Genomic DNA, 23479 nt, shown 5'->3' on the forward strand with positions numbered 1-23479 from the left:
GGTAACTTTCTCCACCCCAGTAGGGAGATAGCAGCTCTATACCCTCCCCAGAGGGCACTTTCAGGATCCCACTCCTCTGCCCTGTTATAGAAATAGCTTTCTCTGTCCCCTAGGAGAACCCGAGATCTCCAGCAGCTCAGGAGACCTTATGCCAATTTCCAGGCCCTCTGTGCTGTTTCCAAAATCATGTTCTGTGTGCTAGGCCAATTGTGGGTCTATACCCACCTGGGAGGCCTCTTGTGAACTCCCAGGGGCTTTTTTTGTTTCCAAGGTAACTCTCCACCCCAGTAGGGAGGTTGAGGCTCTATACCCTCCCCAGAGTAGACTTGCTGAATCCTGCCCCTGCGCCCTGCTTCAGAAATAGCTTTCTCTGTCTCCTAGGAGAATCGAAGGTCTCTGGCAGCTCAGGAGACCTCCTGCCAAATTCTGGGCTCTCTGCACTGTTTCCAAAATCACAATTTGTGTGCTAGGTCAACCTGGAAGGCACTTGTTAACTCATTCAGCTGTTGAAGGATAACTTGGTGGCTTCCAATTTGGGTAATTATAAATAAAGTTACTCTAAACATTAACATGAAGGTTTTTGTGTAGACATAAATTTTAAAATAAGTTGATTAAATATCTAGGAGTGAGATTGCTAGATAAGATTCTATTTAGCTTTGTAATCAATAGCCAAATTGTTTTCCTAACTGCCTTGCCATTTTACATTCCCACCAACAATGAGAGTTTCTGCTGCTTTGCATCTTCTACTGAATTGGTATTGTCAACCTTCTGGATTTCAGCCATTTTAATAGATGTATAATATGGAATCTAATCATTGTTTTAATTTACAACTCTCCAATGACAAATGATGTTGAGCATCTGTTGATATGCTTACTTGCTATCTCTCTTCTTTGATGAGTCATTTGTTCAGATAATTTTCTGCCTTTTTAAAATAGACTTTAATTTTTACAGTAGTTTTAGATTTGTAGAAAATTTGGGCAGAAAGTGTAAAGGGTTCCTGTGAATGTCCTCTCCTCCCTATCAGTTCCTTCCTTTTAAACATGTTGCATTAGTGTGTATCTTTTTTACAATGTGAACCAATATTGATGAGTTATTAACTAAAGTCCATAGTTCATTTCAGCATTCATTCTTTACATAATCCCATTTTGATAAGTGCATAATGTCATGTATCCACCATTATAATATCAGACAGAATAGTTTCTGCCCTAAAAATGCTCTGTTATCTCCACAGTTTTGCCTTTTTCAGAATTTCACATAGTTGGAATCATACATCATGTAGTCTTTTCATACTGGCTTCTTTCACTTAGCATGGTACATTTAAGGCTCTCCTCTATGTATGTTTGGATTTGATAGCTTATTTGTTTTTATTGCTGAAGAATATTCCATTTTAGGAGGTACATTACTTTACTATCCCTTCACCCATTGAAGTGTATTTTGAGTACTTCCAAATCTTGGTAATTATGAATAAAACCAATATAAATATTCTTCTTAATATTTTTGTATGGGCTTAAGCTTTCAGTTTCTTTGGGTAAATACCTAGGAGCATAGTGGTTGAATTAGATGGTAAGTCTATGTTTAGTTTTGGAAGAAACTGCCAAATTGTTCTGAAGTGGCTTCCCACCAGTAATGAATGAGACTCCTGTGGGTACACATCCTTGCCACTATTTGTGTCAGTATATTTCTGATTCAGAGTTTTGTCCTCTTCCTTCCAAATGTTTGCTAGGATGTTTAATTCATTTTTGAGTGTAGTGTTATAGTTCTATCAGTTTCAAGTTTTTTTGAGGAGGAAGGGGGAAATTTCGCCAGCTGAAATGCTTTGATTCATCTTTTCTGGGTTTAGTTCTGTAGTTTTGTTTGAACATGGTCAGATTGCTTTTTGGAATTTCTATTCATTTCATAACTGTTGTTCCCAGTTCAAGAATTCTTTCCCCTCTCCTTTGTGTTTTCTTCTATGCAGTTTCTTTTAAGGTGGGGTTGATAGTGGTGGGGGAGGAAGGGTTGATGTGCCTTATTTCTCTTTTGGTTTTACAATATTTTTTATATGGAGGTTCCCAGGTAAGGGCACCAATCGGAGCTGTAGCTGCTGGCCTGTGCCACAGCCACAGCAGCACCAGATCCAAGCTGCATCTGTGACCTATACCACAGATCACAGCAACGCCAGATACTTAACCCACTGAGCAAGGCCAGGGATCAAACCTGCAACCTTGTGGTTCCTAGTTGGATTCGTTTCCACTGTGCCATGATGGAAACTTCTGTTTTTATAATCTTTAATCCTCCCCACTTTGTTCCTTATTTGCTTTTACTGCCTTGCAAAGGAGTACCATCCATCCTTTACAAATCCAGTTATCCACTAAAAGCAGTACTTCTGTGTGGTCACCACTTCCTGCTGAGCTCCTTCATTGTAGCCAATGCTGAGAACCACTAAGTTCTGACTCGTGTTCCCTATATTGGCATTTAATACTGGATCTTCACTTTCTCAGGTGATTTTTTTCTGTGCCCTCTTCATTCAAGCCCGTAAGCCTCATCTATCCCATTTTCCATATCTACATGCTTACAGTAATGGGTGGGAGCCTATTGGAACTTTTAAATTTACTTACAGTTAATTTAAAGGGGGGTGCTGATTTTTTATCTTCTAGTAGTGGTAAAGGCATATTATTTTTGGTTGATGTTATAAATTTTGTGGGGAAGGTGTTGGCAAGATTTGAAATCAGGCCATTACCACCACTGCGTTCGAACCACTGGCTTTGAATTAATAGCAAAAAATTCAAAACTTTAGAAATGATATGGTCTGGATGCAGTTTTGAAAGCAGGTCGTGCCCTGAGCTTTCAAAGCCTGAGGCTGTAAGCCTATTGGAACTGTATATTTCAATATAACACATGCAAAAATGAAACATTTGAAATGAAGAAGAGATAGATGCTTACATGAATAAATAGATAGGTAGAAACTTATGGATATATAGTTAGACAAACACATTGTTAGGATGTATTTTAGAGGCAGATGGATAATGGAGAATTTTCCTGCTTTGTGAAGAATTAGCTGGTCCTATCTGTTGACTAAACAGAATATTAAAAAGGAGGGAATTTCCTGCCAGAGAGAGACTGATTCCTGGTGTTTCTCTGTCTGCATGTTCAAATGAAGTTGCATTAGATTGGCAACTGTTGCAAAGAAAAAGGTGAAAACAGTTAGCCAAAGTTCAAAGGAAGAGTTATTTTCTTAGGGCAAGCAGAATTTTTGAAGCATTTATCCCTCTGTATGGGTGATATGTCATGAGTAAGGAGATAGAGGTGTTAGGTCTGACTTGTGTTCCAGATCACAGACCTTTTCCAAAAGTTTCAGAGCTAAATTGTTGTCTTTCCTGGTATTGCCAATGAGTGGCTGTGTGTGTGACCATGCATATGAGAGAGCGAGACTGATGGAGATAAGAAGAAAGGGACCTGGATCTGCCTGCATTCCCACTACTTGGTAAGAACACAGGAGTTTTCTCTGGGTAGAAAGGGTACTACTGTGAAAGGCAGCATCGCTTAAGGACCCATGACTCTCCTAAATGAGCAAGAGAATTTAGGCAGAAAAAGAAGTAGATCCTCTGTGACATGGAAAGAAAGTGGAATCATTTCTTTTCAGGGTCACCAATGTTGGGGATCTAATCAAAGAGCATCTTTCATGAACCCTCAAATAACAGTAAAGTATGTCTCACGAGAGGTTTTTTTTTTTTTTTTTTTTTTTTTTTGCCAGGAGCTTAGAGTCAGAAGCCAGGGAATGCTAGCTAAGAAATTGGAAATATAGAGGATATAGAAAAGCAGATATCCAGCTTGGCAACTAGTCTGTGTAGTTATTCTCAGGAGCAGACCTTGCCTCTCACAGCAAAGGGCAAATTATTCTGGACTTTCCCTTCCATTTGCCATCTCTGTAACACATACACATGCATGCACACATATGTGTGCTGGAAAGTCGTCCAAAACTTTCTGTAATGGACAATTGGGGTGTAAAAGATAATAGCAATACCTAGAGCTGACCAAATAACTACTCCAAATGAGACCACTGTAAGCAAGAACGAAAGCATTTGGGATTGATATTTATCAGAAAATACTGATATCTTTTTGGAGGAAGGTCTGTATTGCTATGAATTTTCCTCTAAGCACTGCTTTTGCAGCATCCCATAGATTTTGAGTTGTTATGTCTTCATTATCATTGTCTCGAGGTATTTTTTAATTTCCTCCTTGATTTCCTCATTGACCCATTGGTTTTTTAGTAGCGTGTTGTTAGATCTCCATGTAGTTAGTTTCTTCTCATTTCTTTTCCTGTGGTTGATTTCTACTTTCATGCCATTGTAGTCAGAGAAGATACTTGAAAATCTCAAGTCAGCAACTTAACCCACCACATAAATGAATTAGAAAAAGGAGAACAAATGAAACCTAAGGTCAGCAGAAGGAAGGAAATTATAAAGATCAGAGAGGAAATCAATAAAATATAGATTCAAAAAACAGAAAAAGATAGAAAAAAATAGAAAAAATCAATAAAACCAAGAGATGGTTCTTTGAAATGGTAATCAAAATCGACAAACCTCTGGCCAGACTCACCAAAAAGAGGAGAGAAAAAACCCAAATAAAGTAAGAAATGAAAAAGAAAAAAATCACAGCAGATACTGCAGAAATAAAAAAAAAGTAAGAGAATACTATGAACAATTGTATGCCAACAAATTTGACAACCTAGAAGAAATGGACAACTTTCTAGAGACTTACAACCTGCCAAAAATGAATCAAGAAGAAATAGATCAACTGAACAGACTGATCACTAGAAACAAATATGTCATAAAAACACTCCCTACAAATAAAAGTCCAGGACCAGATGGCTTCACAAGCGAATTCTACCAAACAAACAAAGAGGAACATATACCCATCCTCCTTAAACTTTTCCAAAAGATTGAAGAAGAAGGAACTCTCCCAAAGACATTCTATAACACCACCATCACCCTAATTCCAAAACCAGACAAAGATACCACCAAAAAAGGAAACTATCAGCCAGCTTCTCTGATGAATGTAGACACAAAAATTCTCAACACAATTTTAGCCAACTGAATCCAACAACATATAAAAAAGATCATACACCATGACCAAGTGGGATTCATCCCAGGTTCACAAGGATGGTTCAACATATGCAAATCAATGTCATACACCACATTAACAAAAGAAATGTCAAAAACCTCATGATCATCTCAATAGACACAGAAAAAGCATTTGACAAAGTCCAACATCCATTCATGATCAAAACTCTTACCAAAGTGGGTATAGAGGGAACATTCCTTAACATAATCAAAGCCATTTATGACTAACCCACAGCAAATATAATACTCAAAGGAGAAAAGCTGAAAGCCTTCCCACTAAAATCTGGAACAAGACAAGGTTGCCCACTCTCACCACTTTTATTCAATGTAGTATTGGAAGTCCTAGCCACAGCAATCCAACAAATAAAGGTAGCCAAATTGGAAGAGAAGAGGTAAAATTGTCACTGTATGCAGGTGACATGATCCTATATATAGAAAACCCTAAGGACTCAACCCAAGAACTACTTGAACTGATCAACAAATTCAGCAAAGTAGCAGGATATAAGATTAACATTCAGAAATCAGTCACATTTCTGTATACTAACAATGAAAGATTAGAAAAGGAATACAAAAATACAATACCTTTTAAAATTTCACCCCCAAAAATCAAATACCTGGGAATACACCTGACTAAAGAGACAAAAGACTTATATGCTGAGAGTTATAAAACATTAATCAAGAAAATTAAAGAGGATGCAAAGAAATGGAAAGATATTCTATGCTCCTGGATTGGAAAAGTTAATATTGTAAAAATTACAAAACAATCTGCAGATTCAATGCAGTCCCTATCAAATTACCCATGACATTTTTCACAGAACTAGAACAAACCAAAAATTTATATGGAACCACAAAAGACCTAGAATTGCCAAAGCAATTCTGAGGAACAAAAACCAAGCAGGAGGCATAACTCTTCCAGATTTCAGGCAATATTACAGAGCCATAGTAATCACGTGTGGTACTGGTACCAAAACAGATATACAGGACAATGGAGCAGAATAGAGAACCCAGAAGTAAACCCAGACACCTTACAGTCAATTAATTTTCAACAGAGGAGCCAAGAATATAAAATGGGAAAAAGACAGTGTTTTCACCAGTTAGTGCTGGGACAACTGGACATCGTCATGTAAATCCATGAAACTGGAACACGCCCTCACACTATGCACAAAAATAAACTCAAAATAGCTTAAAGACTTAAATGTAAGACAAGATACCCTTAAACTCCTAGAAGAGAACATAGACAAAACATTCTCTGATATCCACCTTACAAATGTTTTCTCAGGTCAATTTCCCAAAGCATCAGAAATAAAAGCAAAAATAAACCAATGGGACCTAATCAAACTGACAAGCTTTTGCACAGCAAAGGAAACCAAAAAAAAAAAAAAGTACAGAATGAGGAAAATAGTTAGAAACGATACACCTGACAAGGGCTTAATCTCTAAAATATATAAACAACTTATACAACTCAATGGCAAAAAATCCAACGACCCAATAAAGAATGGGCAAAAGACATGAATAGACATTTCTCCCAAGAAGATATACAGATGGCCAACATGAAAAAATGCTCCAACATCTCTGATTATTAGAGAAATGCAAATCAAAACTACTATGAGGTACCACCTCATAGCAGTCAGAATGACCATCATTAATAAGTCCACAAATAACAAATGCTACAGAGGGTGTGAAGAAAAGGGAACCTTCCTGCACTTGGTGGGAATGTAAATTGGTACAACCACTATGGAGGACAGTATGGAGGTACCTTAGAAAACTATACATAGAACTACCGTGTAACCCAGCAATCCCACTCTTGGGCATATACCAGACAAACTTTCTTTGAAAAAGACACATGCACCAGCATGTTCATTGCAGCACTATTCACAATAGCCAAGACATGGAAATAACCTAAATGTCCATCAACAGATGAATGGATTAAGAAGATGTGGCATATATACACAATGGAATACTACTCAGCCAGAAAAAAGAACAAAAGAATGCCATTTGCAGCAACATGGATGGAACTAGATAGAGACTCTCATACTGTGCAAAGTAAGTCAGAAAGAGAAAGACAAATACCACATGATTTCACTTATGTCTGGAATCTAATATATGGCCCAAATGAACCTTTCCACAATAATGAATCCTGGACATGGATAATAGACTTGTGATTGCCAAGAGGCAGAGGGAGGGAGTGGAAGGGACTGGGAATTTGGGGTTAATCAATGCAAAGTATAGCCTTTGGAATGGATAAGCCTTTGGATCCTGTTGTATGGCACTGGGAACTATGTCTGATCACTTGTGATGGAGCATGATAATGTGAGATTAAAGAATGTATACATGTATGTGTGACTGAGTCACCTTGCTGTGCAGCAGAAAATTGACAAAACACTGTAAATCATCTATAATGATAAAAATCATTGAACAACTTAAGAAAAAGAAAGAAAATACTGATATCAAATTGATTGCTTTTCTTCCCCACTCTTTTTCCAGAGAGTGGGAATAAAAAACAAGTAGATAATTGTTACTAATAAATGAAGAAGTAAATAAAATCTTTCCCATATATCACATCCCAGGATTAACTTTCCCACACCTTGTCACAAAGCCTAAAATTCTGCCACCAAAGATGCATTCCCTTTAGATTGTAAAAATGGCTAAAACCTGTGCTGTTTACCCTCCCAGGTTTGTTGAGAAGATTAAAAACAATGTATGTGATTACCATTGTGAAGTTGTAAAATAATTTTACCACTATCAAATAATAATATAATAGTAATAAATTGTAATCTGTAACTATCAATTCAACCCTGACGTCTGAGTTAAAAGATAGGTGTCTTACACAGATTTCTATATACTTTCTTTTCTGTTTTACTTACTGTGTCTGACCCCTTTGGCTAATTTGAACTAATAGGGAAGACTCAAAGAGCCAGAGGAAGAGGAGAAAAAATAAAGTTGATCAAGAGTGGATTATAGGTAGAAGAACATTTCAAAGAATATCTGATGGATAACAAAAAATAACTCTACAGAAGTTTGAAGACAGAAGACAAAATGAACAAAAACAATAAACTGTTGATCTCTTTTCCTTTTAATCAGTCCAGCAAGAAACAACTCTTATTACCTCACTGTCAATGACTATGATCCTTGCAGAACCCAGTTTGCTTACCTGTATTAGATACCTTTGAAAGATCCTTAAACTTCTCCTTTGCATTATATGTTCATTTTTTGAGTGCTAGGCACTACTTTAAGAACTTTACGTATATTGTATTATTTTAATACCTACAATGAGTAGGTACCAATATTTTTCCAACTTTAGGGAGGAGAAACTGAGGCACAGAGGTATTAAATAACTGGCTTGTTACACAGATGTAAATTGTAGAGTTAAGAAAGATTCAAACCCTGGAGTTCCTTTGGGGCTCAGCTGGTTAAAGATCCAACATCATCACTGCTGTGGTTCTGCTTACAGCTGTAGTGCGAGTTCAGCCCCTGGCTTCCACATGCCGTGAGTGTGGCAAAAAAAAATAATAAATAAATAGAAAGATTCAAACTCAGGAAGTCTGGCTTTAAAGTCATGCTCTTAATTTGAGAACTTATACTGGTAACTTTTATGGCCACTCTGCTGTTTCTGGGCAGAGGCATTTGTAAACCATCTATTTAGGTGATAATCTGATTGCTTCTAAAATGAAATTTTTTTTTACTCTTGCTTAGTTATTTATACACACGCATATACACACATATGTACACACATACACTCTTTCAAGCATTGTAAATTTCTTTTAATTTTAGGAAAGATGAGTGTCTTTTGGCACTTAATTCTTCTGTGCTCATGATTTGTGTGAATTTCCCTCCTCGATTTATTTTATCGTAAAAAGTATAACTTAGTGATTTATATTGCCATCCATTGAGAGTACTGAAGTAAGAATTAGTCTAGCTAAGACTACCATTTCTTAGCTTTGTGTGTCCTTGTTATTGTGTAAACATTTTGAGCTTCAATTTCCTTTTCTTTAGAAAAGGTAATTCTGTGCACCTCACAGGTGGTTATGAAGATTGTATAAGATACTGTGTAATAAACTCTAAAGGCCTTTTGTAAATGGATGGTGCTACTGATAACTAATTTGTCTCCCATTTCTTTATCATTTTTTCTTCTCCCTTTGAAAAATGAGATTTCCCTTGGTCTTCCATCCTCTGCCAATACTCTAGAGTTTAAGTAGATAACCCAGGTTTCTCACATAGTAACTTCATCAGAGAAGTAAGAAATATGTATTTGAAAGTGGAGAAAAATGAGGCCAAAGAGTCACACAGGGGAATTGGAACCAGAAGCAGTTCTGACTCAGAGTCTAAATCATTTTCTTTAGATTATAGTGCTTGCTTTTTCTCTTTTCCTTTCATTTCATCACACAGTATTTTTATATCTATTCAGAGCTTAGGAAGGAAAAAATGAAAACAAAAATTAATTCAAATCTCAATCCAGCAGGGTCTTTTTTCATCATTTTTCAGGTTCCTAGTTCTTTGTTTACATATAGATGTAAATTGGTAAAAAATTAAATTTCTACAGGACTTCATTGTTATGTGTCTCTATGTACTTTTTTGTATGTTTTATTATACTCATGTTCATTATTAAATATGATTCCTCACAATAATTTGTTTGAAGATTTAAGTAGTGGAATCATTCCTATTTTATAGATAAGGACACAGAGGCTCAAGGCAATGGGACAGGAAAAACTGCTGGCTGAGTGTTCACAGTTAGTTAAAGGAAGAGAGTAAATGAAAGGAAAAATATCCTTAAAGATTAAATCAGAATGAAAACTCACGTCTCACCTGAAGTATTACTATTTACTGCTTGATCAGAGGTATTCAACTGAGAATTTCCAAACCTTGATTAGAGAATTTATAACACATGAAAAACCAACAGCTTGTTTATTGTACTGGAATCTGTAGCACTCAAATGGCCAGTCATTTGTGACCCTGGCTAGGACTTTAAAGTCCAATTTGACATGGCATTCTAGCTGGTAAGCAGTAGATGCAGGTTCCTGCATCTGTTGGAAATACTCTGAGGATAAGAGAATTCTGTAGAAAAGAAGTGATTTTCAGTATGTAATGGATAATCATCGCACTCACATACATTTGCATATTTGCATATGTTATTTGGTAATTACCATATCTAATTGCTTTCTGACATTAGAAATTAGCTTGCCTGTTCATTTCTGCTTAGTGCCATTATAAAATATGTCACTGGAATCCACTGGACCCTGCAGACAGACCTATGCATATAGTGTGTGTCTTCCTTAACTCCCAAAGGATGTATCATATTAAAGGGATGATTTCAGGATTTCAAAATTAACCCTAACCTGTGACTTTCTGGAAGAAAGAGCTCATTCTTTTTTGGCAATTTCTAGAGAGATTATCAATCATGATGACTATAGTGCATGGTAACAGCTAGAAAATAATTAGAGTTTACATCTAATGAGTATTCATACCATGTTGGTATTATGTAATCCTAAAAATTATCATTATTTTACACAACAACAAACTACCATCACACACTTTTGCTGACACATACAAATGGTGCTCTAGACCAAAATGCTTACAAGCCATAAACTAAGATGCTTGTGGTGTGGACCAGGGTAAGTCACCAAGAACATCATGTGGGTGATGAAGGTTTGTTTTTTGTTTTTTTTTTTTTATAATTCTGATAGAATATGTAGAAGTTGAGGTGTTAGAATATTTTCAGGGCAAGTTGCCTAATTGGCCTTCAAGAAATCTTATAGGCAGACATTAAAGTAGAAATCTTATGAAGTAAAATCTGTACAAGTGTGATGGCGAATTTATGTGGCAACTTGACTGGGATGCAGGTTGCCCAGATAGGTAGTTAAACTGTCTTTTCCAGGTGTGTCTGTAAGGTCGTTTCTGGAAGAGATTAGTGTTTGAATATGTAAGCTAAGTAAAGGAGGTGTCTCTCCCCACTGTGGGTGGGTACTATCCAACCCACTGAGGGCCGGAATAGAACAAAAATGTGAAAGAAGATTGAATTTGCTCTCTACCTGACTGCTCGCTTGAGCTGAAACATCAATCTTCTGTCCTCAGGGCTCCTGGTTCTCAGGCCTTCAGACCTGGACTGGAATCTTCACCATCAGTTCTCATTCTCAGACCTTGGAATTATACCACTGGTTTTCCTGAGTCTCCAGCTGACTGATGGCAGATCCTGGGACTTTTCAGCTTCTGTATTCATGTAAGGCAATATATTATAATAAATCTCTTTCCACATGTATAGATATAAGTAAATAGATATATCTGCCTACATATTTATCAATCATTTATTTATGTCCTTTATTGGTTCCGTTTCTCTGGAAAGCCTGAGTAATGCACTGATACTCTGATGTTCCTCAGCTTTGCAGGTCCAAAATCTTGAACTAGTTAGTGCAGCTGAGTTGGTGCACTGAATAAGCTGAAAATGCTAAATAAGCTCACAAGAGACTAAAATATGCATATCAAAATGAAAATGATTGGTTAATTTTGGGGTAAATAAGACATAGTCTCATCTTGTTAAAAATAATGATCAGAAGCTAGCTTGAGTATATATTCATAATAAAAATTAGTTAGAAGACCGGACAATTTGATGTTATAACTGTTTTCTGTGATATACTGTCTCTGAGGGTCAGGATATTAGTTAATGTAGAACCTTTCCATTTGATTACAGTATTTATAAAACATGGCTAAGAATTTATATATGCTCACTCCTTTAGTTTGATTGCATCAAGGCTTGATTTGGTCTGGGAATGTTTCTTTTCATTTAAGGTAATTGTATATTACTGCTGTGATGCATCATGAGTTGCTTTTATAGTTTGTCTCTAAAAAATTAGACTTATTTTTCTTAAAAACAAAACAAAACATTTTAGGGACATCTCATTACTGTCTCATTCCAATGCCCAGAAATCTTTAAGAACAGTTGGAATCAACAGGAGCTTTTGGAAATGTTAAGACTATTCCTGTTATAACGTAAGTCCAATACTAAGCCTAATTGCACAAGTGAGGACTTATAGGTAATAATGAACAAGGTGGTAAAGATTAAAAAAAGAAGCCGCCTAGTGTGGTCTGAACAGGTAAAAATACAGTCAAGAGTTATGAGATGAGTTGGATGGATAGTGGGGAAAGATGGACTAGAGGTAGGTAGTTGCAGATTCTGGAATGAAATACTAATGTAAAATTCAGTCTGAAAGCAGAGCCATTGTCAGTCCTCCATGAGGAGGAAGAGGGCACCCTCAGGCCAGTCACAGCACCCACTGATTGAGCGCACCGTCTTCACCCTTGTCTGGATCCTGAAGACACAGAACTGAATGACAAAAGGAACTGTATCCCCTACAATCAATCTAGAGGGAAAGACAGACATTAAACATAAAAAAAAAAAAATCCATTAAATAATCCTGTGACAAAGTGCTAGAAAATAGGAGTTTAGAATTCCCTGGAAGGGTATCACAGTGGAATTAAACAGAATCGGGGGAGGGGGTGCAAGGAGACTGGGCTCTGAAGCAACTTTCTGGAATAATACAAGTTCATTTGTTTATAATTATGAATCTATAACTACCAGCAGGGAATTAGAATACCTAGAAAGCAAAGTAAGATACTAGTTGCTTATGTGTGCTCAGAGGATATGAGAATCTTTCTTTCATTTTTATTTTTAAAACCATTAATGTAAACCCTTGTCCTTGGGCAAACGTATCTGAGACTCATTGAATGTTTGGGTAATAACTGCTCTCCCTGGGATTCCAGGCTACATCATTTACTCGATGATCCTGTGCATATCACCAATTCCAAATGCCTTTTATAAGTATGGTTATGTGTCCTGGCCAGGAATGTGGAAGACTGAACATTAAGGAATTGTACCTGCAAACTGAGTAAAACTGCTGGGGGGCAGTGTGTGCACAGTAGGTGGGACTTATGTCCTCAGACCTCATTCATTTTGCAAATTGCCATCTGTAGCAAAACATGCAGCCAAGGTTGCAGTGGGCTTCTAGGGAGAGTGGTGTTAACAGACCATTTTTTCTCTCTTTTCTTGGGGTTTGAAATGTCACCAGAGCCTTGAAACGTAATAGAGGATATTAACATACATTCAGTTATATGATTCTTTTTATTATCATTCTGATTATTATTATCATTATTCACATCCTATTAGCTTTTCACCTTGAGCTAATGTGACATTTCAGTGCTATGGAAAATCAATGAGGCAAAATTTTCTCATGCTACCACAAACAATTACTGTTGATTTAAGTACAAAGACTAAATACCACATAGACAATGGATAAAGAGATTAAAATGCACACACATACATACCATCCATTATTGAGACTCTTTTAAGTGGTTTTCAAAATTAGTGTTTTCTGCTGGGAAGAAAAGATTCCCTTATTGAATGACCATAGCCTGAACTGAAACATGCTTTCAGCATAATTAGCTATGTCTTTACTTCTGATAATGATACCAAACTTTGGATTTAATTAGACTCTAATTGCTGTTTTAAATTGTCTTCTGCCTTAGACTTTGCTTTCTTTGCCATCTCATTCTGTTTTTTTTTTTTTCCATTTTCTATATTTGTTCCTGCAATGAGACCACAATACATAATAAGTTGGTCAAAATTTTTTAACAGAGAAGGTAGTCCTTGCAAGAATACATAGTATTTTCCAAAATCTTCTCTAATAATGACTTTGCATAACAGAGCAGAGCCTATTTGTCAAGCACGTTTTCTGTTTCTCCTGGGAAAGAGCTAGCTCATGCTTCCTTGAAGTTAGGTATGGACAGATGACCAAATCCTGGCTAATGGATTGTGTGTAGATGTGATTCTGGCTCAGAAAACCTTTCATTGGATCTTCCATTTCATTTCTTTCCATGTCCGCTGGCTGGAAGTTGAAATCCAGGCAAACTTGGATGTCCAGACTTTCCATGCCTTTGCTATACTGGGTTTCTTCCCCTGCTCCCCAACCCCCACCACAAGATTTTCATTGTGTGAGTGAGAAACAATCTTCTATTGGGTGAAGCCATAGAAACTCATGGCCCAGCTGTTTTTAGCCACTAGCATTGTCTTATCTAAAACATTTGCTTGATAATGTCTCCCATGGACCATTGGCTAATGTTATGTTTTACTATCCCTCTGAATTGTCAGGGTTTTCTAGAGAAACAGACTCTTAAAATATATTTAATAGGATATAGATAATGTAATAAGATATATAGTATATGTATTTATGCAAATTTAACTCTGTATAAAATGACTTATGTCAAAGAATTGGCTTACACAATCATGGGGGCTGGCAAGATTTAAATCCATAGGACAGTCCTGCAGGTTGGAAACTCTGTCTTGAGACAGAATTTCTTCTTCCTGAGATAACCCGTTTTGCTCTTAAGGCCTTTCCACTGATTGGGTGAGGGCCTCCCACGTAATGGAGGCAGTCTTTTTTAGTGAAAGTATACTGATTGCAGATGTTAACCACATTTACATGATACTTTCCCAGCAACACCTGTATTAGTGTTTATAACTCTGGCCAGGATCTCACATTAAACTGTCATACTCTGATGAAGAAAACCTTCTTTACTTAAATCCAGAAGTTTAAACTTGGAAATTGTACAGGAACTTCTCATAAATGTAATGGGAATGTCTAAATAGAAATCTTTATTGGAAGTGCATGCTTTTTTAATTAGAAAAAGCATGTACATGCTAGGAGTTGCTAAATAAAACGTTCAGTGTCTAATCAGACACAATAATAAGTAAATGTGTGGATAAAGTTGAGTCTAAGAAGAGAAACTGTGGAGCCTAGGAAAAACTGAATTTGATTATCAAATTCAAAAGGTTTACAACATTGTGTTGGGAAAAAAACAGAACTGTCTATGGATTGGTTATAGCTGCTTTGTAAAATCTAATTACTAATACATCTCTTTGCCACTAAAAATATTGAAACAAGTGGAATCAGATGGTTCTCCTGAGATTAGTGACTCAGGAGATCCACAGCTGTCTTCTTGGAAGCATGAAAAATATGAAGATATAGGAGAGAGGCAGAGGCTATTCTCCACATGAAAGTTGTGATGAGAGTGAGGAGCATGAGCTGGTGGAATGTGGGAACATGTATGTGATTTCCATGGTCTCAGTCTAATCATAACAGGCAACGGTTTCAAATCATGTGTAAAACCTGACAGACGCTGTGTGTCTGGATAGTCACAGAATGAGGAGGAAACAACACAGCCTTTACCTGGCAGCTTAATTCCTTACTGGCTTTGTGACCATGAGGAAATCACAAAACATTCTTTTTTTTTTTTTTTAATTTTTTTTTTTATTTTCCCACTGTACAGCAAGGGGGTCAGGTTATCCTTAGATGTATACATTGCAGTTACAGTTTTTTCCAAACTGTAGCAAACACAAAACATTCTGAGCCTCAGTTTCCTTACCTGTTATTTGAGAAGATTGGATTCATTGATCCCCAAAATGTCTTCCAGCTCTAACGTTTATTGATTATATGATGTTTCTTCTCTGAGGAGAGGTGTGTGTTCCTACTTACTCCCTGGTTGTAGCAAAGTATATGAAAGTTATTTTTAATTTAGCTACCCTTTAAAAATACATATCAGGAATAGTAACAGCCTTTATAAATATTTACTGAGAGCACTTAAGTGCTCGGGACTTTATATGTAATATGTAATCATCACACTATCCCAATAAGGTGAAGAAGACAATTGCTGAAGTCACACAGATTAAAAAGTGGCAGTGCAATGAACCACATCCAGGCTCTTCCATGCCAGGACCACTAGCCATTATTCTGTTCTATCCCAGGAGCCCTCTCAGCCTTTGTCCTGACTCCGTGCCAGGATGTATATGCAGCATTAGTGCCTGCATTTCTCTCCACTCATCTCAGCTCCCTCTTCAAGAAGCAGTGTCCACCCACACTGGCTTCTTATTGTGACCATTTCACCCCCCAAGACACCTGCACATGCCCCATCTGCCTTTACCACCAGATAATAAAATGACAGCCGGATGCTTCCCGTTTGCAGATTGCTTTTTACTTTGGCCATCTCTCAGCTGGCTGATGTGAAGTTTTCAGTTTGTAAAAGCAGGAAAGGGGCAGCCATGGGTAGAAGCCAGAGTACAGGCTGGCAGCTATTCTCTTCTTTTCCTGGGACATGTTTGCAATTGGTTACACAATTTAGAGAAAAAGAGAAGTTGAAATGAAACACAGTAAAATAGAAAAGCAAAGAGATTGCTTCTGAAAGGTGGTTAAATTGCCTGGGTCAGTGTCCCCTATGAAAAAGCTAATGGCATCTTCCCTGAGAAAGGCTCTTTCTTCTTTTGCAAGAAGAAAAGCTTTTTCAGGACCGTATAAAGAGCCCTCTTCTGCTCAACCTGGGTCACCCTTCCTCTGCTCATTCTCCACTTATTGTCAGATGCCCCACCCTACTAGGGATCACATAGCAATGCTGCCACACTGATGGAGTCATGCTTCCATCCATTTCCTTTCTTCAATTTTTCTTGCAAATGAACTCCTCAGGCCAGTTGTTTGTTACTGTTAAGATTTCCACCTGGAACTCCAGTGTTTGCTGAACAGCAAACTCTTGTCTGAGAGACTTGGTATGAATTAGAGCTGTGAAACATTACTGGTTTTATACCCAGATATCTAGATTTCACAAATCTGTGTGGTGATTCATCTGTTTTTCTCCAACTCATAATAGCCTAAACATGTCTCTCAACTCATTGTGAGGCATCAGATATCTTTGCCAAATTTCCTTCCTCAAATCTTCCTTGGTATTCTGGATATGTGTAAATATTGCGAAGATCTGTGTTGATTGGCACTACCCGCCTCAGCCACACTAGGATGTGTGCATTTCTGTATCCACATTCTGACATGGGCCCCTCTTGTCTTTGTGTGTGGTATTTGTTTCCCATAGTTATTGTAACAAAATTTCATGGCATAAAACAGCACACATTTATGAACTTCAGTTCTGCAAGTCAGATGTAGAGTATGAATCTCACAGAACTAAAATTAGCTGGTCAGCAGGGGTGCATCCCTCCCTGCAGGCTCTAGGAGAGAATTCAGTTACTGCTCATTAGGGTGACTGGCAGAATTCAGGTCCTGGGACAGTAGGGCTGGGGTCCCTGTTTTCTTCCTGGCTGTCTGCTGAGTTCCATTCCCAGCTCCTAAAGCCAAACTATACTCCTCGACTCATGGTCTCTCCCCTCTGCCTTCAAAGCCAGCAACAGTGAGTCTAGTCCTCTCATACCACATCTGTGTGACCCACTGTTCTGCCTTCCTCTTCCACCTCTTCACTCAGTGATTAGATTGGGTCCACTTGAATCATCCAAGATAATCTCCCTACATCAAGATCCTTAACTCTGAAGGTCATATCTGCAAATTTCCTTTTGCCACATAAAATAACATATTCCTAAGTTCCAGAGATGTGGTCATGTTTGATGGGGCCATTACTCTGCCTCTGCATATTATTTAGACCTCAGCTCAAATATTACTCTCTTGAAAGGGTCTTCCTTGATCCTAGAAAATATTATTTTTACAGTTATGATTATTACCTGCATTTATTTTGCTTTCATATTGTTTTCACTTGTTTATTGTCCATATCTCCGCCTAGAGTGAAAAGCTCCTTAAGCAGAGATTTTGTACTGCTATATTTCAAACACCTGAATAGTGATAGGTTCATAATAGCTACTCAATAAATTTCATTGAGTATACAAAAGCAATAAATGGAAATGCTTTTGAACCAATCTGGTGTAGAGGAGTCCAATTCTGAGTCTTCACACTCTTGCTAAACATTCCTCATGTCCATGATGGTTGCCAGAATGTTCACTGTCTTCATCAAAACAACCCCCCTTGCCTCTAAAAACTTGCCTTTGGCCAGGATATTTGAATAGCATATTCCAAGTATAGAACATTTCCCAGAGTCTGAGTTATGTAGTCCAGGAAAATAATACATGAAAGATGTGAGTGGAAGATACAGATTGGGCTTCTGTCTTCCCTATAGAATTCCTGAACATTGTGCCATGAGACTGTGCTCCTGAGCACTTTCTGCCACCAGCACATCTCTGTGCCAGCCTCCAGGGGGTAATAAGAGCTAAGTCATCCATCTCTCTCAAGAAGTAACATGTTTTTTGGAGAGAGGACATATTAACCAATGTTTATGAAAGGGGCACATTCTTTCTTTCCTGAAAAAAAGAAATTTATTGTGTCATATATTTTAGCTCTCCCTTATCTCAAACTTCTTTCCTTTCCTTTTGCTTTGCTTTATTATTACATCAACAAGCCAACAAATAAAGTATTTATTTTCATAAAGGAAAAAGGAAGTGTTTCTCCAAAGTTCAAATCAAGAGTCTGTCTGTAAAAAAGCAGGAGAAATACTTCTGGCTATAAAAATGGAAGTCCACCATTTCAGAAACACCACACACACACACACACACACACACACACACACACATTCTAGGCAGAATTCAGAAAGCTTAAGTCTCTTCTCACCAGAGCATGTCTTTATAGTAATGTTTATGGAGTACCAGGCATGAAATATATTCTGTGCTATGTATTCTCAATATATTACATCATTTAATAGTTTTTTGGCCTTCTAGGTGGATATTGTTACCTCTGTATCCTGAAGAGATAATATCCAAGATATTTTTTTTTATTTCAAACCAGGCTGCTTTATTCCAAAATCAGTGCTTTTTTCAAGAGTTTTCACTGCTCTAGATGTCATACTTTCTGCTTCCATTTAGGTCACTCTTTCTGTCTTCTTTAGACCTATACAGATATTACCCTTATGCTGCCCATGGGAGGATCTTTTTCTTAGTCTGCCTTTCTAGGCGAATATTCTAATGTTCAAGAAATACTTTACCTTGTCTCAAAATACTACTTCCTTCAAAAACTTGATCTTATCCAAGATTTTCCAGAATCAATACCAACTTCAAGCAGCATGGCATAATGGGAAAGATAGAGAACTTTAATTCAAGTTATGAATCTGCAGATTTTTAGTAGTAAGGTTTTGGGCTAGGGATGTTATACTAAGGCCCTTGGAAAATGGGAATATCTTCCTAAGAAGAACATTCATCAAAGCTCTACTCTAAGCTCTGGACTGGGACCGATACACTCTTTCATTCATTGTCTCGTTGTTTTATTAACAGTCTCTGAGCCTCAGGTTCTTTAACTCAAAAATAGCATTGAGAACTATAGAACCTTTCTTACTGATGGTAGGCAGATGCAGTGGCATCAATGTTATATGTTATGAATATGAAAATGATTTTCTAAACTGAAATACCCATACAAGTGATTGCAAAATCAAAAGTTAAATGATGAAAAGAATCTTAAGCTATTATAAGTAATAAGAATATTTAAATCTTGTGTAAATGGCAGTCCAACAGGGCAGGCTCTAAATGTGGAATGGAATAGAGATTTTATAATGTCATCAAAGTGCCTGTTTCTTAATGTCTTTCCAGTCTTCGACCCTCAGCATTGACTTGTTTTAAGGCTGGTTGCCTTTATGATGTTTAAATACTTTGCAGAAAAAATTGTGACCAAAGGGGTTCGTTCTCATGTCCAGCAGGGGTGAGAGAGAAACCATTCAGGCAAGAATTATACATAATAGTCTTCTCTTTAGTTTGACTGAGCCAGTTCATGTCTCCAAACCATTGCCAAATGAGAAAGGTTTACATTGAGAATGTCATTCACTAATGAACTCGGAATAACTAGAGATGAAGTCACTTCTCTTAGTCTCATAAGGGGTCAGGGGGACTTTCGAACACCGCTGGAGCTGTGTTTAGAAGAACACAGTTGAACTTCTGGGTAGGCAGCAAACAGATCTACTCTCATGAAGAACCTCTATGTGTCCTCCTCCAAAAGACAGACTAATCACTAATACAATTGCCTGGAGCCCATGTCATTTATTGGTCCCTTTGGTAATGAGTTGCTTTACTGAAAACTTTTTAGACAGGGGTAGGAAGAAGGTTCTACCCATAGATCAGATAGTCACAATTTCTTCCTACAATGTGCATGTTCTGTACAATGTGCTTTTGTTGCTCTTCCCATCAAAAGGTAGAATTGATTCCTCCATCTTACGAATCTGGACTTTCCTTGGAAGTGGCTTAAACCAATACACTGTAATAGATGTGATACTTTTCAGCCTAAGTTTCAAAAGGCATTATAACTCCTACTCTTGTTTGCTACCCTAGCTTCAATTTCCTTTTCCTTAAGAAAAGTTAATTATATGCACCTCAAGATGGTTATGAAGATTGTATAAGATACTCTGTAATAAACTCTAAATACTTTTGTAAATAGATGGTACTAATGATAACTAATTTGTCTCCCGTTTCCTTATCATCCCTTTTGTGAAAATGCTTGAGCTGATCTCCTTGAGGATGAGATATCACCTGGAAAGAGAGGTCAAGCCAACAACCAAAATGACCAAAGGCATGATTGCAACTTCAATCCACCATGTTTGAGGTGGTCTATTACACAGAAATAGATAGCTGTTATATCATCTAGAGCTCTGATTATTTAAGAAAGAAGGTTATTAATAGGTATAATTTTATTAGAACATAACCTGAATTACACTTATTATGTACATTTATATTTAGAAAGGATAAACCACAATATATTTTAAATGTTTATTTATAGTAAAAGAAAGGGAACAGAATGAAGTTGGAGTGTATTGAATCTAGACTTCCTTCTTGATTTGAATTAGGAATCATGAAATCATTATACATAATTATACCACACAATTAAAATTTTAAAAACAATCCTAAAAATCAGATCAAAACAAAAAGCAAATTAACAAGTTTCTCTCTCATAATAGAACTATTCAAAGTAACTTAAAGACACAGTGATTTGACTATACATGGAGAAGAAAAATAATTACCAGAAAAAAAAAAAAACACACAAAGAAGACAAACAAACAATATTTCCTTGGAATTCTAGGAAAATATCCATCCCTATTTATTAGAGTCCACTGTACCTTTTCCAGTCTTCAGAACTTTATTTTACAAAGAGAAAAATTCAATAGACCCATCTAGTAATAGCAAGATACAATGAATTTTAGTGTATTTTTTAACATAAGTTTTATCTCTCTTTTTTTTTTTCTCCTAGTAGATTATTCTAAGAAAATTGTCCATTGGATGAATCCCTGGATGAACAATAAAAATATGAGTCCTCATTCCTCCATTTAATGACTATTTTTCTCCTTTGTTTGTAATTAACTATATTTTACCAAGGGGGGGTATTTGACAGAGAGAAACAGGATAAAGATGTTATGCAGTCCAAATGTTCAGCAAAGAATTTTTTTTAGACTGTGCATTTGCCTTCAAATTAAAATGACTTGATAGGGAACAATTCAGAACTCTAAATAGTAAATGTTTTATTTGAAATATTCCCATAGTTTGCCTTTCAAAAAATATAACATTCACCTTTATGAAGAAGGTGAATGAGGAACTCAGAACCTTTTTATTTATGTATAGCCATGGATTTAGCAGCGACAGATTCAGCAATGTAGGACTAATTAGGGAAAGCAATCATTTATTTTTCTATTTTTTCTTCATTGAAAACCATATATATATAATTAGTCTCCCTGAAGACTGGAGTGTTTCTAGGATTTTTTTTTTTAACGAGAAGAAACGGAGTTTAATTTCTTAGAGCAGCTCTTCCAGATTGGTTTTGTGTTTAATGGATTGAGCTGATTGAGTGCCAGTGGAGAAGTAAAAATCTCTAACCCAAGAGTCGTTATGGATGCATTGGAGGAGAGACCTTGTTAAATTAGATAGCAAGCTAAAAGCAAACTTAAGATAAATTCCAACCCTATTCAACATAGAAGGTGCACTCATGTTTAGCCAGGCGCCAATGCTGAGAAAATCATGAAACAAAAATCTCCTTCCTTAAGAGATGGAAGGAAGTGAGGAAAAGAAACATTTGTAAAAAGAAAATTGATATGATGTGACAAAGATTGATGCATACACTGAATTCTCCTGGTATTCCAAGTGTTGATGGGCCAGCTTGAACTAGGCCAATAGACATGGTTTCAGAGAGAAGTTGATATGTGTGCTAGGGTTTTAAGTACAAGAAGGAAGTGGCCAGTTACACCAAAACGTTTAGGCAAGGAATGGAATGATGAAAAACACCATGTCTTGATTTAGAGTGCAACATGCATTTAGATAACGGAAAGTGATCTAGAAATTTTTAAGCATGAGCTTGTGAGACCAATATGACTGTTTAGTAGGAACAAGGGTTATCTGGGTTAGCATTCTTGGAACTGTGCCTCATGCGTTCCCCACTATTGTTCTGAGCCAATGCATTTTGGAGAGTAGCCAGAGGGATAAATTTGCAGATATCATTGTGAGCTGGGAATTTTGGAAGAATAGAGATCATGAGTGGTAGAGGTCATTAATAGCATCCAGTTAGCCTTTATTCCAGTATTTGGAAGGGGACTCAGTTGCTTCCTGTTTGCTTGCTCTTTTATATAGAAAATACTGATTTGTTGTCATTCTAAATAGTCTCTAATTACTAATAAGATATCTGGGGGTAGGAGTGGCCAAAGACGGTGGACTAGAAAGATCCTGAACTCATCTCTTCCCATGGGCGCACCAAAATTACAGCTATTTAAAAGCAACTATTGATGAGAAAAACCAGACGACTAGCAGAAAAGATCTACGACTAAAGATCTAAAGAAAGACCCACAATGACATGGGTAGGAGGGGCAGAGATGAAATATAGTCAAGACCCATACTCCTGGGTGTGAGACCCACAAGTAGGAAGGTAATTACAATTACAGAGGTTCTTCCCAAGGAGCAAGGAGGCTGAGCCCCACATCAGGCTCCCCATCCTGGAAGTTCTATACCAAGAAGATGGGCCTGCATTACATTTGGCTTTGAAGGGCAGTTGGGCTTACTTTGGGAAGAGCCAGAGAGCTGTGGGAGACAGAAACTCTACTTTTAAAGGGTATACATAAAATCTCACATGCTCCAGGACCCAGAAGAGAAGCAGTAATTTGAAAGGAGCCTGGGTCAGACCAACATTCTGATCTTGGAGAGTCCCTCGGTGAGGCAGGAGGCAACTGGAGCCCACCCTAGGGTTATAGATGCTGGCAGCATCCATTTTTTGGATCTAATTCTACCATAGGGACACTGGTGTTGGTAAGCAGCATTTTGGAACCCTCCCTCAAGCTTATTAGCATTGGGACCTTGCCCGACCACCTGTCAGCACCTGTCCTGGAAGATGCCAACGAAGTAACTTGCCAGGAGGAGACACTGACTTAAAAACCAGCAGGCCTTCTGCCTTAAGACACCCTGAGCCCAAAGCTGCCCTGGTCCTGGCCTTGTCTACCAGTGAGTCCAGGACCTGGCCCCATATTACTAGGGTGCCAGCACTAGCCCCAGGACCCATAGAGCC

The sequence above is a fragment of the Sus scrofa genome, chromosome 2 (assembly GCF_000003025.6).
Source record: "Sus scrofa isolate TJ Tabasco breed Duroc chromosome 2, Sscrofa11.1, whole genome shotgun sequence".
Classification (NCBI taxonomy): domain Eukaryota; kingdom Metazoa; phylum Chordata; class Mammalia; order Artiodactyla; family Suidae; genus Sus; species Sus scrofa.